Raw genomic sequence first — 17,991 nt, 5'->3', positions numbered from 1 at the left:
ACAAAAGATGTCCATGTTATGCAAAACTGATGAGCCCATCCTTAGTGAATCCCCTCACACTTCCTATTTTATACTCATTCCTGGCTTTGTGTTCAATAATTGTAATTATGAGGTGTCAGCACTCCCTCATGAACCTCCCTCATTGATCAGGATAGCCTGGGGGTGTCACACAGCCATGTCTGACCACACTTATATGCAGGGAGGTAATAAGGACTGTGGACAGCCATGTCCCATGTGACAAAGCATCAGCCTCAAGGACAGCAGCGTGAGGGAGAACTCACTAGAATGCTCCCCCTGCTCCTGCACCACACTCTTCACGTGTCTGCCCAGCAAGGTTTACGTAAGCACAGGACTGACAGCTCCGACAGCCAATCAGCGAACACTTCTTGTTGTGACTCACAGGCAGCCGGCTGTGGAGCAAGGGGGAAATGCTCAGCCAATAGAAAGCGTCGGAGATACCGACCAATCACTGATGGATAAAACTGATTGATAGGAAGTTCCACCAATAATGTGAGAGAGATAGCAGCTGCTGCGTTGTTAGGGAAGTAACTGTTGTCAAGGGACTGAGAGGTGGAAGGTGCTGGAGGGCGGTGGTAGCAGCAGTCGCCGGGCTGTAGATGTCATTACCAGCTGATGTGAGGTGCACTGGGGCCGCTCTCTGCCGGATGCGAGGCCCGTGAGGTGAGCAGGGATGGAGCAGCGGCCGGGGACGGGCCTGGCGTCTGTATGTACGGCTGCCCGGACTGGATGTGGTATTAATAGCCAACCCATTGTGCGCTCATTGTGTGGATGTGACTCAACAGTTGTGCGGTTCTGTTGTGGTACCTGCTGCTGTCACTGTCACAGGGCGAAGGCGCCACAGGGCCCGGAGACACCCTGGGTGTGATGGGGAACCACAGCTGGGAACCTGTGAGGGATGGAGACATGGGCTGTAGTATGAGGAGAGCAGTTTGTGAGACATGGGCTGTAGTATGAGGAGAGCAGTCTGTGAGACGGGCTGTAGTATAAGGAGAGCAGTCTGTGAGACATGGGCTGTAGTATAAGGAGAGCAGTCTGTGAGGCATGGGCTGTAGTATAAGGAGAGCAGTCTGTGAGACATGGGCTGTAGTATAAGGAGAGCAGTCTGTGAGACATGGGCTGCAGTATAAGGAGAGCAGTCTGTGAGACATGGGCTGTAGTATAAGGAGAGCAGTCTGTGAGACATGGGCTGCAGTATAAGGAGAGCAGTCTGTGAGACATGGGCTGCAGTATAAGGAGAGCAGTCTGTGAGGGATGGAGACATGGGCTGTAGTATAAGGAGAGCAGTCTGTGAGGGATGGAGGCATGGGCTGTAGTATAAGGAGAGCAGTCTGTGAGACATGGGCTGTAGTATAAGGAGAGCAGTCTGTGAGACATGGGCTGTAGTATAAGGAGAGCAGTCTGTGAGACATGGGCTGTAGTATAAGGAGAGCAGTCTGTGAGGCATGGGCTGTAGTATAAGGAGAGCAGTCTGTGAGGCATGGGCTGTAGTATAAGGAGAGCAGTCTGTGAGGCATGGGCTGTAGTATAAGGAGAGCAGTCTGTGAGACATGGGCTGCAGTATAAGGAGAGCAGTCTGTGAGACATGGGCTGCAGTATAAGGAGAGCAGTCTGTGAGACATGGGCTGCAGTATAAGGAGAGCAGTCTGTGAGACATGGGCTGCAGTATAAGGAGAGCAGTCTGTGAGACATGGGCTGCAGTATAAGGAGAGCAGTCTGTGAGACATGGGCTGCAGTATAAGGAGAGCAGTCTGTGAGACATGGGCTGCAGTATAAGGAGAGCAGTCTGTGAGACATGGGCTGCAGTATAAGGAGAGCAGTCTGTGAGACATGGGCTGCAGTATAAGGAGAGCAGTCTGTGAGACATGGGCTGCAGTATAAGGAGAGCAGTCTGTGAGACATGGGCTGTAGTATAAGGAGAGCAGTCTGTGAGACATGGGCTGTAGTATAAGGAGAGCAGTCTGTGAGACATGGGCTGTAGTATAAGGAGAGCAGTCTGTGAGACATGGGCTGTAGTATAAGGAGAGCAGTCTGTGAGACATGGGCTGTAGTATAAGGAGAGCAGTCTGTGAGACATGGGCTGTAGTATAAGGAGAGCAGTCTGTGAGACATGGGCTGTAGTATAAGGAGAGCAGTCTGTGAGACATGGGCTGTAGTATAAGGAGAGCAGTCTGTGAGGGATGACATGACACATGTCCAGATCCACCATGTACCATATATACTAGCCAGATTCTTTGAGAAGACCACCTCACTTCACAGTACAATGTTGGGTGGTCTTCTTTGGTACTGTGCACCAACCTGTGGCTCTTCAGCTGTTACAAAATGACAACTTCCATAACACCCAGAGCCAGCATTGTTTGTCGGGGCAGGGTGGGAGTTGTAGTTGTACTACCTTTGGAGACCCACATGTTGGGAGCACTTATATCAGGCATATACGCTAAGGACCTGCAGGAGTGCTCCCTAAGCCCCTCACCATGTGATACGTAGGACAGGGTGAAGGTGAATGCCAAGCGTTCAGGAGGAGTATAAAACATGTAAAAAAACAAGTGTGGAGAAACAAATAATGGGACATGTACAACTGGTGGTGACTATAGCGCAGTGGTGCACAACCTGCAGCCATTCAGCTCTCACAAACTACAACTCCTATTATTCCTGCACACCCTTTTGTTGTCCAGACATGATGGATATTGTAATTTTGAACCAGCTGCTATGCCGTGAGTGACACCACTGCTGTAGAAGATCACACAGGACAGTAGAAACACAGCTGTAGTGTGCAAGGGATGAAATGGTAGGAAATAGTGTGAGGATGAATATGATGTACACATGCAATTACTCTCTGGTATCAACCAACTCCACCCCAACCCTCCAAAGCCTGGTTTATACTCACTTTTACTTTTTTACTTTTACTTTTTTACTTTTTTTTTTTATCTTCCTGTGTCACCAGCAATCTATCTAACCATGACAGCTGCTTTTTACCACTCTTTTTTTTTTTTTCTCCCCAGAAACATACTACTGCCCATATAATCCCCTTGGCATGTTTGATGTTACCAGCCTGTGTGCCCACATTGCTGCACCCCAGTCCATATAGTCTCTCCAGCACCCAGACAGACAGGCGCTCCCCTGTATACTGTCTGTCCCTGATCTCACCCTGTACTGTCCCTGCCTTCTCGCATTGCCTCAGTTCTGTCCTACAGATATCTATCCAGACACACAACAGCAGCGATCTGTCTGGAGTGCTTTCCTGCCCTAAACCCACACTGTTTAGACGGGGTTCACATTGCATGGACTCGTGACTACATTTGGGTCGTTTTTCGTGTTATATGAATTTTGACTTGGACCCAAAAGTGTAAAAGCGCAAGGTGGCCTGCGCTAGCTGACTTGTGTTAGGACCAATAAAGTAAATGGACCTGCTGGTGTGCACTGTTATATACACTGGCCTACCTATAGCTGATGCATACGGCATCAGTGCTGTGTGAACCCAGCATTACCGCTACAGTAATATGTTCTTATTGTTCTATGTGATCCACAGTTCTCAGTAGTTATACATCTTTCTGTTCTTTATCACTGTATACTCTTTTTTTAGATTTTTTTTTTATGCTCGTTGTGATCATTTCCTCTGATATGGTTGCTTCCTCCTGGACCTACTACATGCTGAGATACGTTGTTTTGTCTTTAACACATCATAAGGGGACTGTGATCCCTGCGGGACACCCTATGTACCTCTGTTTGCTGGCATAGCGCCCTATGAGTGATTTGCTCTTTTTATTTTCAGTATCAGTAGGGAGTCAGCAGAACAATAGAGATTACATGGGAACAGCTATTCCGGGAGGGCCCAGACATCATGTACATGTGAAGGGACCTTCTAGTGCTTTCCATCTGCAGATATGCTTCCCATAGTTCATTATACACATACACATGGCTGAATGGTGACTAATCTGTACATATATATATGTACATGGCATAGTCACATGTGACATACAGACATTAGAGGAAATTTAGTAAAACTAATGCAAGGGAAAAGTGTCAGAGATGGCAACCAGTCGGATCCCTGCACTGATGTCCTGTGGTGATGCACATAGATGTAAATGATACCAGTAATGAGACGATAAGATTACATCCATCGTTCCAGTTAGTGATCATATTCAGAACCGTGAATGGTAATTCAATGTCGCATGTAGAACATTGGGGTCATGGACTCTAGGTCGAGCAAGCATATCTTTATTAATACTCATAACAGCAACTTTAAAGGGAAAGCAAACTGCCTCTGCCCCTTCTTATGACTCTGAGTGACAGCTGCAATGTCCAATCAGGAGACCACTAGAGCTGAGAGGAGGGGCAGAGGAAGTGCTCAGTGCACCTATCATGGTGGTTCCACCTTCTGGGCACTTGCAGTAGCAGAACCAAGGATGCTGCAAGACCCTTTTTTTTTTTTTTTTTTTTTTTTTGTTACACAACCTGCATGACCAGAAGTTCCCATTCCCTGTCCCCTGTATAGAGCTGTCAGCAGTTTTAAGTGCTTTAATATTAGCACTGGAGTCAGTAGAGAAGGCGGAATCAATCTGTATTCTCTGCTTCACTTTCTCTTTAACCCCTTAGGGACCAAGCCTATTTGGGCCTTAAAGAGGATGTACCACCAGGTACATCCTCTTTAACCTGAACCCACGGATCGGTCGGCACCGGGAAGCCGGTGCCGCGGTCCGTTTTTCGGACCACCGCCAGGTTCTCGAGCACGGCGCTGTTCGATCCAGCAGCCGGTGCTGAAGCACTGGAGGTCGGCTGGCCCGCCCCCAGTGGGAGGGAATTACCTCCCCTGTATGACGCGGCTCGCTTAGGATGAATGGACCTGACCTGTCTCACATGCGCTTATAGCTCAGTGATGCTTTAACGTATGCTAGGGATTCTGAGATTGTTTTTTCATAACATATGGTACTTTATGTTGGTGGCAAAATTTGGTCACTACTTTGTGTGTTTTTTGTGAAAGACATCAAAATATCATGAAAAATTTGCACTTTGAAATTTGAACTTTGAAATTCTTTGCTTCTAAAAAAAGAAAGTCACATGACAAAAATTAGTTAGTAAGTCACATTATCAATATGTCCTCTTTATTCTGGCTTCATTTCGTAAACATATTTCACTTTTTTAGGGTGTTACAGGACTTAGGGTCCTATTCCACGGGTCGAGGAGGGCCCGATCAACTATGTAAACGAGCGGCGATCTGCTAGATCGCCGCTCGTTTACTGGGCCTATTCCACGGGCCCGATCGTTGAGCGAGGGCTGCAAGGACATCGTTACCGATGTCCTTGCAGCATCATACATTACCTGTCAGGTCTTCTTCTCTGCGCTGTCTTCATCCCCGGGGTCCCGCACGCTCTATCTTCAGAATGACCGGCCATTCGGAAGATAGAGCGCGCGGGACCCGGGGATGAAGACAGCGCAGAGAAGAAGACCTGACAGGTAATGTATGATGCTGCGCTTCTGAAATCGTCGGTCGCCCGCCGCGCACCGCTACTCAATCGTAGCGATGCGCGGTGGGGGAACGATGATTTTAGGTCTGGCCCTAAATGAACGATCAGCCGATGACACGATCATCGGCTGATCGTTCTCTCTATTTCACCGAACGATAATCGTCCGAATGGGGCCGATCCGGCCAATTATCGTTACTGTGGAATAGGGCCCTTAGAAATGTATCAGCAAATTATCAAATTTTCATGAAATTTCCCAAACTTATTTTTTTGGGGGACCAGTTCTTTTTTTAAGTTGATTTAGGAGGCTAGTATACTGGACACCCCCATAAGTGACCCCATTTTGGAAACTAGACACCTTAAAAAATTAATCTAGGGGTATAATGAGCATTTTAACCCTACAGGGGCTGGAGGAAAGTATTCAACATTAGGCCGGAAAAAAATGGAAAATAGAAATTTTCCAATAATATATTTGTTATGATTAAAGTATCTCATTTTCATAATACACATGAGAGAAAATGCACCCCAAATTTTGTAACGCAGGTTCTCCTGAGTACAATGGTACCCCATGTGTGGGCGTAAACCACTGTATGGGCACACAGCCGGGCTCAGAAAAGAAGGAGCGCCTATTAGCATTTCCAGTTCAGATTTTGCTGAAAAAGTTTCTGAGCGCCAGGTGCGTTTGCAGTACCCCTGTAATGTCAGCAGAATATAACCCCCCCCCCCCCCCCCCCCCCCCCCCAAAAGTCACCCCATTTTGGAAAGTACAGCCCTCAAATAATTCATCTTGGGGTGTGGTGACCATTTTGACCCCACAGGTATTGGAGGAAAGTATTCAAAAATAGAATTTTTCCAATAATGTTTTTTTTAGTTTGAAATTTCTCAACTTCACGAGGAACACGGGAGATAACTCGCCCCAATATATGTAACGCAGGTTCTCCTGATTAGAACGGTACCCCATGTGTGGGCATAAACCACTGTATGGGCACACAGCAGGCCTCAGAAGGAAGGGAGCGCCAATTTAGCATTTTCAGTGCAAGATGAAGAAGTTTCTGAGCGCCAGGTGCGTTTGTAGTGTCCCTGTAATGTCTGCAGAATAGAACCCCCCCCCCCCAAAAGTCACCCCATTTTGGAAAGTGCACCCCTCAAGGAATTCATCTTGGGGTGTGGGGAGCATTTTGACCACACAGGTATTGGAGGAAAGTAGTCAAAACTAGACCGTAAAAATGAAAAAAAAATGAATTTTTCCAATAACATGTTTGTTTAGCTTGAAATTTCTCAATTTCACTAGGAACAGGGGAGAAAAAGCACCCCAAGACTTGTAACGGAGCTTCTCCTGAGTACAATGGTACCCCATATGTGGGCATAAACCACTGTATGGGCACACAGCCGGGCTCAGAAGAGAAGGAGTGTCATTTTAGTTACAGGCAATATGTGGGTGTTTACTGGTTATCTGGGGTGGAAGTGGACAATCTCTGGGTCTTTACTGGCTATCTGAGGTGGCGACAGGCAATCTGGTGTGGTTACGAGCAGTCTGTGCCAATCTGGGGTGGTCTTGGTCAATCTGGGGTGGTTACAGGCAATCTGGGGCTGTTTACTGGCTATATGGGGTGGTTATGGGCAATCTTGGTGTGTTTACTGGCTATATGGGGTGGTGACTGGCAATCTCGTGGTGTTCACTGACTATCTAGGGTTGCGACGGGCAATCTGGGGCACTTGACTTTGGTGACAGGGGTAAAAAGTGCCGGCACCATTTGGAACAAGCGATCAGCGGATTATAGTATAAACCACTGATCACTTGTACTGGGACCACACTGGGTGGTCCCCGATCATTGCCCCATGCTCTCCGCCACCTTCGGTGGTGGAGAGAATGGAGCTTTGATCATTTTTAGGAATCCATCACTGTGAACAGAGTCTGTTAACAGTGATGACGGTGGCCATCTTGGATCAGATGGCCGCCCAGGGAGGGGAGGGTCAGTGACCAGGTCACTAGGGTTAATTCTGGGGACGGGGGGGACATGTTCTCATCTCCTTTTAGGGTGGATTCACGGTGAGAAGAGATGAAAGCGTTCAGCTGCGCTGGCAATGCTCGTTAACTGTGGCCGCCGTTATACTGATAATAACGGCGATCGCCGGAGAGGGGACTTGCCGGGACTGACCCCACACTCTGCCCCAACTTCTCTGTGACCTCCGGTAGCTGAGAGGAGGGGGCTGCGGGCCTTACCGGCGCACCTGCTGCACCATTCTGCTCCATAGCTATAAAGAGCTGATGGCAACAGAATAGAGCCCAGTAGTGATCGCCGTAAAAATTTTTATCGGTGGTCACTAATAACATAATACATGTATTCTCTGGGTCGCTACGGTTACGGCGATACCACATTTGTATAGGTTTTTTTTAACTATTACCACTTTGGCGCAATAGAAACTATCTTCCTAGCAAAAACCCACAAAAACTGTTGTCACATTGCAAGATCCATAGCGTTCTTATCTTTTGCGTGACAGAGCTGGTTTTGGGCTTATTTTTTGCGGGAAGATCTGTAGTTTCTATTGATACCAAGTTTTATATGTATATGACTTTTTGATTATTTTTTTTAATGTATTTTCTAAAGTGGATTGATAAAATACAGCTATTTTGGTACTGTTTTTAATTTTTTTTTTTTACAGCGTGTGTCGTGCGGTATAATTATTGATTTTTTTTATAGATTGGGTCGTTACGGACGTGGTGATACCAAATATGTATAGGATTTGTGTTTTTAATCACTTATGTAACGTTTTATAGTGTATGGGGAATGTAATGCATCTTTATTATTGGGGGGGGGGGGCTGGGGGGTGTTTTGTGTGTTTGGTGCATGTTTTTTTTCACTTTTACACTAGTGTATATTACTGTACACTAGTGTACTACTGATCAGTGATCATTGATCACTGATACTCAATACACTGCATTACTATTGTAATGCAGTGTATTGAGTATGTGTCAGCTACTTGCTGACAGGCATCTGCTCGGCCATACCTCTGTATGGCTGAGCAGAGGCATCTCCATGGTGACCCCAGCGACCTTCATTAGGACCCCGGGATCACCATGGAGACCGTCGGGGGACCGGACTTCGCCGCGGGACTTCTGATCAGGTCAGTATACCCGCGGCGCCGACCAGAACCCGTTAGATGCCGCTGTCATGCTTTGACAGCGGCATTTAACGGGTTAAACTGCCTGCAGCGGAGAATCCTCCGCTCCGGGCAGTTACAGGTGGGGTCAGCTGTCACACTGACCGCTGATCCCCTGTACTGCTGCCGCCGCCGGGCGGCGGTTCATTTCGATGCGTACGCCGTTAAAAGGCGTACGCAACAGAATAGAGCCCATTAGTCACCGCCGTGAAAAGGCAGCATGGCGGTCACTAAGGGGTTAAAGGAGAAGTCTGGCAAAATGTTTTATTAAAGTATTGTATTTCCCCCCTAAAGTTATACAAATTACCAATATACACTTATTACGGGAAATGCACCTAACAAACTTTTTGCCCTGCACTTACTCCTGCATCAAGGCTTCACTTCTTGGATAAAATGACGACTCCCAGAGCTGTGCGGGCTGTGGCTGCTGGAGGGGATGATGGAAGGGGGACACTGAGGGACACAGGGCACTGGAGGGACACTGAGCATCCCTCTGCCATCATCCTCTCCAGCAGCCACAGCCCACACAGCTCTGGGAGTCGGGTCGTGACATCACAATGTTATCCAGGAAGTGAAGCCTTGATGCAGTAGTAAGTGCAGGGAAAAAGTGCCTTATGTGCATTTTCCGTAATAAGTGTATATTGGTAATTTGTATAACTTTGGGGGGGGGGGGGGGGGGGGGCAATACAATACAATACATGAATACAAAATTTTGCCGGACTTCTCCTTTTAAACTGTTTTTATTAAACAAGACTTTGGCATCATATGTATAAGTATTGTAGTGTGTGAAAAAGTAGTCAGGTAATAATATAACAGGATGTACAAAGTCCTAATAAAGTGTCCAGGGTCTACAGAGCAGACAAGAAGAAAGTATGTGATCTTTAGAGAGTTTACACGCGGACATATCAGTACACCAATGCGTCTCCTCGTTTGGAGCCTCTGCTTCACTTTCAATATATTCAGCTTTATTTGGGTTGGATAAATATAGCACATGGCTTATTTTATGCAGTAAGGGAACTAGTTCTTTTACTGCATAAAATAAGCTATGGGATATGTTTAGTCTTGGACATGGTGTCAGAATATTATTGTATGATTCAGTGGTTAACTCTATAAAGGCCACAGTACATCTGCTAAGGTGGCCGTGTACAAACCGGGACTCAATCTCTGGCTGGTCTCATGTCCGTAACCATTGGGTGGTAAGAACCTTCTAAAGGCACCCCCCCCCCCCCCCCCCCCATGGGCCATGCTAGAGTCAGTTTAGCTTATGCTATGAGGCCCTCTGTACTATATATATTAAAGTTTTATGAAGTTCTGTAAGGCGTCTTCAGGGAATATGTACGTGTATGTGTAATGACAGGGCAATGCATATGCTCCACTTATTAATATGGCCTCCGTTCTCAGTTAATGGACCCCAGTGAGAAGAAAAAACCTTTTACATATGCTCTTAAATAGCCTTGTGATATAACTGTAGGGATCTCCAGATTATTTTTCTGTTAGATCCATATATAAGAAAAGGCCCTTGGTCAGGCATAGTGTAGCACAGAGTTAGGAAAGTAGAAAACTGGACCTTTCAGAGTCCTCTTTATTCCAGTCTGATAGCTGTCAGATATCAGTAGATCAGTATAGATGTCAGTAGGTTATAGAGGTTATAGAGTATTTCCAGGGATGTCCTACCACCGTTCAGCCATAGGCTATGTTCACACTGAGGAAAACACGCAGAGGACGCGGGTTTGTTCTTCAGGCGGACGGCGGAATCTGCCTGACCATGGCACAGGAGGAGAGTGTAGTGGGAGCGCAGAACCCGCCACAAGTCCTCTGTGTGTTTTCATCAGTGTGCACGTACCCTTACAACCAATCAGCATAAGTATTGTTTGTGGTTCCTCCACCATACGGATAAGAAGCCTGAAGACCTCAAGCTGTTGCAAAACTATAACTCCCATCACCTTTGGCTGTCCAGGCATGATGGTATTGTAGTTTTGAAACAGCTGGTTCGAGGGCTGCAGGTTCCCCATCGATACTGTGTAACAATCAAACTTGCGGCTCTCTGGCTATTGTAAAACTACAATTCCCATCCTGCCTGGACAGTCAAAGCTTTAGCTGTCCAGGCATGATGGGAATAGTAGTCTTGCAACAGCTGGAGGGCTGCAGGTTTGGCACCCCTGGTATAAGAGCTGTAATACAACCTCACTTACTTCTGTAACATCCTTTATATGCTTCAGAATTTGTGTGTAAATGGAAAAGTAGGTTTGATAAATAACTTCTTGGAGTGTGATCTTTTAGGCTGGGACTACACAGCAACTTTAGTTGTGTGACGGCAAGTCACATCTAAGTAGCACAACGTAAATATTTTGTGGAAAACTTTATTACTGTTGCAACTTGACTGCAAAATAGTCAAATCCCAGAGAAGGTGCATTGAGGTCATTGGTAGGTGTTGTCTGACAGCATGGACGGACTTTTTGGGACTGTCATATTGCAGTCACAGTGCAATGCCATTTACTAATATTACATATGATCTTTGTACCGTACAACTAAAGTAGCCATATTTTGTATTTTCATGTTCTGAGTGTTGTTGACTTGTTGAGTGACCTCAGGCTGTCAGCTCCGTTTATAGCTGTATACCTGAAAAACAAGAGCTGTCCTCCTAATGCATGTAATCTGTGTTACATAAGTGATGCTTCTTGCCTTGTCACCAGGGAGGCAAAGTCCCATGACGTCTCCCTGAGGGATCTAGCTGCTTGTCTTTGTCATTTTTTCCACAGGTCTAAACAAACATAAGTCAGACACGGAGACTCGCATAGTGTCCTTGTAGACAGTGGAGGTATAATCTCTCTGCTTAGCCTGACTTAACCAATGTCTCAGTGTTTTGTGCCAAAAGACCCTATATCAATCACACTTTATAGGGGAATAAAATGGTCTGTGGATCACCTGCTGCTCATTGTTACAGTAGCATCGCTTACATTTCAGAGACAGGAAGATGATTTTAGGGGTCTATACAAGTCATGGCATATTTTTTAGAATGTAATTTTTTTTTTTTTTTTTTAAGGATATGCCATTACTTAGGGCCCTATTACATGAAGCGATAATCGGATTAATTGGCTAATTCAGCCGATTATTGCTTTGTGTAATAAAGACAACGATCAGCTGACGACAGCGATCATCGGCTGATCATGTCTTTAAAGTGAATATACCACCAGGTCCAGGCTGAAGCACTGGAGGCGGACTGACCCACCCCTAGTGTGTGGAAACCCCAGCCCCTCTATAACTCTGCTCCTTTAGAATCAATGGAGCCCTATCATAGAGAAGCGGGGGTTTCCTCCCACTGGAGGTGAGTCGGCCCGCCTCCAATGCTTCAGCCTGGGCCTGATGGTACATTTACTTTAAGGGGTTATCCAGCGCTACAAAAACATGACCACTTTCCCCCTACTGATGTCTCCAGTTTGGGTGGGGTTTTGAAACTCAGTTCCATTGACGTAAATGGAGCTTAATTGCAAACCACACCTGAACTGGAGACAACAGTAGGGGGAAAAGTGGCCATGTTTTTGTAGCGCTGGATAACCCCTTTAACCCCTAGGCTACCCTGGACGTACCCGAACATCCAAGGCGGCCTCCATGCGTTCAGAGCGGGGCCGCGCGGTCCCGGGTGCTGCTCGTAGCCCAGGACCACAGCTATTAGCAGGCACGGTCCGATCGCCCTGCCCACTAATACAGTAATCGGAGGCAGTTGTCAAAGTTAATACAGTAATCGGAGGCAGCTGTCAAATCACATTCCTGATCTCGCACGGTAAACGGCATAAGCGCCAAAAAATCCCAAAGTGCAAAATTGTGCATTTTTGGTCGCATCAAATCCAGGAAAATTGTAATAAAAAGCGATCAAAAAGTCGCATATGCGCAATCAAGGTACCGATAGAAAGAACACATCATGGCGCAAAAATGACACCTTACACAGCCCCATAGACCAAAGGATAAAAGCGCTATAAGCCTGGGAATAGAGCGATTTTTAAGGAACATATATTTGTTAACAATGATTTGAATTTTTTACAGGCCATCAGATACAATAAAAGTTATACACGTTACATATTGTTGTAATTGTAACGACTTGAGGAACATGCATAACAAGTCAGTTTTACCCCAGGGCGAACGGCGTAAAAATGAAAAAAAACAAAAAAACAAAAGAAATGCATTTTTTTTTCGATTTTTACCACACTTTGAACTTTTTTCAGGTTTCGCAGTGTACTTTATGAAAAAATTCAGCCTGTCATTGCAAAGTACAATTAGTGGTGCAAAAAATAAGGGCTAATGTGGGTTTCTAGGTGAAAAAATGCAAGTGCTATGGCCTTTTAAGCACAAGGAGGGAAAAAACGAAACCGCAAAAATTGAAATTGGCTCTGTCCTCTAAGGGTTAATTGCAAACCACACCTGACCTGGAAACATGAGAGGGGGAAAAGTAGCCATGTTTTTGTAGCGCTGGATAACCCCTTTAGGGTGTGTTCACATGTACAGGATCCGCAGAAAATTTGATGGTGCGGATTTGATGCTGTGTTCAGTTATTTAGATGAAATCTGCTGCAGATCTCTGCTGTGGGATCCGATACGTGTGAACGTACCCTAAAGCTCCATTCACTTCAATTGAACTAAGCAGCAAAACCCCACCAAGGCTGGAGACAAGAGTGGGGCTGTCTCTGGAAGAAAGTGGCCATGTTTTTGTAGCACGGGATAACCACTTTAGGTCAGGGGCGGACGGCTGATGATTGTAGAATAAAATAATAAAGTATTTACTTACCTTCCCACATTCCCCGGTGTGCTCGGGCCTTCCCAGGTCTATGCAGCTCTGCCTCCTGTTCCTTCTGATCCCATCTCTGCACTGACAGGCCGCTCAGTCAGTCTCTGACTGAGACAGGACCACTGTCAGCGGTTGGCTGAACGGCCTGTCACTCAAGAGACAGGAACAGAAGGCAGAGCTGCAGCTGCAGAGACTGGAAAGGCCCGAGCACATCGGGGAACATGGTAAAGTAAGTAAATACATTATAATTTTTACACTAAAGATACTGTTAGATCAGCTCTCGTTTACTGAGCAGTTACACGCTTGCTGATCTATCACTGCCTCCAACAAGCATGAGCGAAACCCAAGGCTGCCTGGAAAACATGAATACAGCTGTTGGCTGTAGGCTGTATCCATGTCTTCCAGGACTCCCTATGGCTGCATCCAACAACTAATACCCTAATAGCCTATTTGTTACCTGGCGATAGATATTATCTATTAGCCAAACAGCACATAGTCATAGTGGCTAATATTGGTATAGACCTATATGTGTAATATAGTTCTGTTACATAGAGAGGTGACAGATCAGCTAGAACAAAATGGTTAAATTGCACCCACTAAGCCACCTCCACATATGTAGTGAGGAGTCAGCTAATAGGCCTTTGTGCACATTTATAAAGAGAGGCTGTTGCTGTACTATGGAAATGTTACATCAGGGTTATGCTATGTGCCCTTCCCTTTGTACATATTGCTGAAGCTCTTATGTAGGGAATAGTTTTCTGGTCATAGGTGGACGGCATGTAGTATTTACAGAAACCTTCTGTTCATCAAAAAAGTACATTAAATGATTGTTTATACCACCTTGCTCTAGCCTAATACCGTAGCACATATGGCTGCATGTAAGACAATCCTTAATAACAGGTGGCAGTCACTTGTATTTCTAGCTGGGGGGGTCAGCCAGTAAATTATGTCTTTCCTCGTCCAGTTGCTGATGCTTCTCCATATATTGCAGAGTAGTCTTTATTCAGAATTTTTCCAGACTCTAGTGAGAAAACAGGTAAGGCTGTGTTCACACTACGTTTTTGGAATCCGTTGTTTTTCATCTGTTTTTTTTTTTTGCTAAAAACAGATGAAAAACTGATAAAAAATTAATGTAATTGTGTGTATTCGTTTTGATCTGTTTTTCCATTGACTTTCATTGTGAAAAAAAAAATAAATCAAAATGGATCCTTTTTTTAACAGACACAAAAATGAGGTTGACTACGTTTGTGTACTTTAAAAAAACGGATCCGTTTTGATTATTTTTTTATAATGGAAGTCAATGGAAAAAAACGGATCAAAACGAATGCACACAATTACATTCAATTGAATGTAATTGTGTGCATTCGTTTTGATCCGTTTTTTCCATTGACTTCCATTATAAAAAAAATAATCAAAACGGATCCGTTTTTTTAAAGTACACAAACGTAGTCAACCTCATTTTTGTGTCTGTTAAAAAAAGGATCCATTTTGTTTTTGTTTTTTTTTCACAATGGAAGTCAATGGAAAAACAGATCAAAACGGATGCACACAAGTGCATCCGTTTTCCTTGTGTTTTTTTTTTTTTTTTTTTTTGCAAAAACGTAGTGTGGACCCAGCCTAAGGGATAAATTTACACCTACACTTACAGTACGTCTGTCCTGCTGCACCTGCCAAAACAGCAGACTGCTCATCCCTGATGAGGCTGCTGCCACCTTACAGCATAATAACACAAAGGTCTGGGGCAAGAGAAGACCCCTGAATGGAGAAGTGTTACTAATGGAGACAGTGTGATGACCTGTCCTCTAGTGTAACCTATAGATACTGACATCTGATGGGTTGGCCTTCCCTTTTGTCTGTAATTCATCAATGCTTTTTGTCACTGTCCATAAATGCTGAGGATGATGAGCTCCTGGCTACAGGACTGTCTCTGGTAATTTTTACTTGAGTGAAAAACATTGAAGTGGACGCAGCACTTTCCATTCTTCCTCAGGATTGGTGATTGCCGTGAAAGTTGAAGCTGTAAAACCTTATCTGGACTGAACCACTTTCTGTGTAAATAAAGTAGCTCCTGGTATCACAAGGTGCTAGGAGCTGTGATCACTCAATGTCTCACCTTTCAGGCACAGATAGGAGGTGTCACGGTTACAGCTGGAGGATACAGTATCACACATTCACATTAAATTTCCTACTGATTCTAATCGTGTCCAGACATCAAGTGGTGGTGGTGGTGGTGGTGGGGGGGGGGTATGTATGTGCCTGAAGTGTTAACCTTTAAAAAGAAGGAAATATTTATCTTCCATAGGTTGAAATTAGTGTGCTACAGAGTACCTTGAAGATTGCTTAAAGGGCATATCCTGATACCAAAAGTTATCCCGTATTTGAGAACTAGCTGATCAGTGAGTGTTTAACCACTGCCAGCCCCCCACTGATTCTGTGAATGGAGGTCGGTTGTCCCTTTAAGGAATTGAGGCACAGTGCGCAGGTGCGACCATCACTTAATTTATTCTCTTTGGGGCTTCTGGACCTTTATGAGCACTGAATTTAGCAGTGTTATCGGAAGCTTCATGAAAGTAAATGTAACCAGGCCCACGCATGCTGATCCATTCATTTACTGTGTGACATTTCATTTTGTGGTCTGATGTCTCTGTCGCTTTAGAACAGAGACCACCATATACTCTAAAAGGCTAAGCTGCCTTGTAATAGAATGGACAGCGGCTAGAAGTGTAATCTTTTTAAATACCTAATGCATAAATCATGTGGAACTTATGCGTAAAATCCACACGAGATGGTACCTTACCCCTTTAAGATTGTCTGACATTATTTACAACTATTCTAATTTGTGCTGGAGAGGTTGCGGCCAAATCGCAAACAATTGCATAATGTGGTGGTCATGCCCCAACATAACTCTTCTGGGAAGAGGTATATATAGTTTCATATCCAATATTACTTTTTCCACTTGTAATAAAGACCTGGCCCTAGCAATTCTGTATATTAATCTATCTTCTATCCCCACTTGTAATAGGACGGTTATCCATCGTTTCTCATTGCGGCTAGATTATCTTAAGCACAAGCTTGGAAGTTGCCTAAGTAGTCAATACGCAATGTTCACACAAAACATACTTGTCATCTGTCTCACTATCTAAGAAAAAGATTCTTCAGTGCTGGCATAAGTGGACCTGCAGGACTGTACAACCGCCTAATTGTAGTGGACCTGCAGGACTGTACAACCGCCTAATTGTACAGAACTGTAATATTGCACTTGTTGATTTGTTTGCAGCACTATTATAACCATTCCTGATAATTCTCAATTGAACAATTTCCTATGGAAGCTTCCCCCCCCCTCAGAAAGTAACCCTGAAATGCGGCACCACATGGATCACCATACAGAGGCACTTGGGCTGCCTATCTCAAGGCCGCAATGTCTATTGGAAGTGTAACTTTGACAATGTTTGGCACCCAGTTTTCTCTGAAACGTCTATAAAAGAAGTTACTAAATAGAACTTATAACCCAAATTCAAGGTTCCACTGCATTATAACACACAGTGGATTACAAGCTGTATAACACTATGGAACCATTATAGGATGTCAGAAGGACAGGTGTAGTAGGATTTGTGGAATTTTCTCTGCTTTCTCTATACAAATGTGTCTTTTTCTTCTCTTCCAGAATAAACTGACCTCATCACTGTGTGTAACTTCATTCTTGCTATAGGAGATCTTCCAAAACTGGTGAGAACAAGTCTTCAATAGTTTTTTTCTTTTTTGGTTTGTTGTATCTTTGTGGTGTCTTTTTTTTTAAATAGACATTTTAATGGGGAATCAAACCTGTAAAAATGAATGGGGCTGCAGTGCTTGAGAGGATGCCGCACCCTTTGCAGTGTTTACCTGCACTCATCCTTACATCACTGTGCTATTTGTAGCAGAGCAGGATTGTTCTCTCCAGTGAGACAACACCCTTTCAGATGATCAGTGGGGGTGATGGGAGATGGGACCTCCACCAACCTACCTAAAGGACTGGCCATGGATGTTTACAATCTAAATTTCACTGTGATTGCATAGCACACCTGCCAATCGTAAGAACAAAGTGGCTTAGAATATGACTGTGTCTGCTTTTCTTCTTATTTTTTCTTTCTATGCTCAGCCCCCCCCCCCTGGCTACACAGCTTTTAAGGAAACTGCTGCTGGTCTCTTGAATGAGGCCACTCTGCAATTCCCTGCTTAGGCTGGGAACACTGTTTTTAAAATCCGTTCAATGTATCCATTTTTTTTTTTTTTTTAACTGGTTACTTTTAACGGACCGAAAAATATAGTCAACACTAATTTTGTCTCCGATTAAAAAAAAAAAAAAAGCATCATTTTTGTTATTTTGGAAGTCAATGGAAAATGGATCGAAATAGATGACACACAATTGCATCAGTTTTTTCCATAAAACGTATACGTTAAACGAATTGCAAAAACGCAGTGTGAACCCAGCCTAAGCTGTGGACCATGGTACAGAGAGAAAAAAACAATGAATGGCGGACAATGCCACACCAGCACTGCATTTTATTTATTATACTCAATGGGATTGCAG

The 17,991-nt window shown here is 44.6% G+C and overlaps 1 protein-coding gene across 2 annotated transcripts in view; it reads left to right on the top strand.

Moving 5' to 3' along the window:
• Positions 1 to 533: 533 nt before the first annotated feature.
• Positions 534 to 17,991, top strand: part of ABHD2 (abhydrolase domain containing 2, acylglycerol lipase) — a 42,542-nt gene continuing 25,084 nt past the window's right edge. Inside the window, exons 1-2 of one of the 2 annotated variants that reach the window (XM_069984725.1) lie at positions 534 to 681; positions 17,086 to 17,147. The gene's annotated coding sequence lies outside the window, so the exon portion shown is untranslated. Of the gene's footprint in view, positions 682 to 8,557; positions 8,607 to 17,085; positions 17,148 to 17,991 lie in introns of those variants that run through there. The other variant, XM_069984734.1, reaches the window with a different exon arrangement.

This window comes from Dendropsophus ebraccatus, chromosome 1, assembly GCF_027789765.1.
Source record: "Dendropsophus ebraccatus isolate aDenEbr1 chromosome 1, aDenEbr1.pat, whole genome shotgun sequence".
In the NCBI taxonomy this organism is placed as follows: domain Eukaryota; kingdom Metazoa; phylum Chordata; class Amphibia; order Anura; family Hylidae; genus Dendropsophus; species Dendropsophus ebraccatus.
This window is presented reverse-complemented; position numbering and strand designations above follow the sequence as displayed.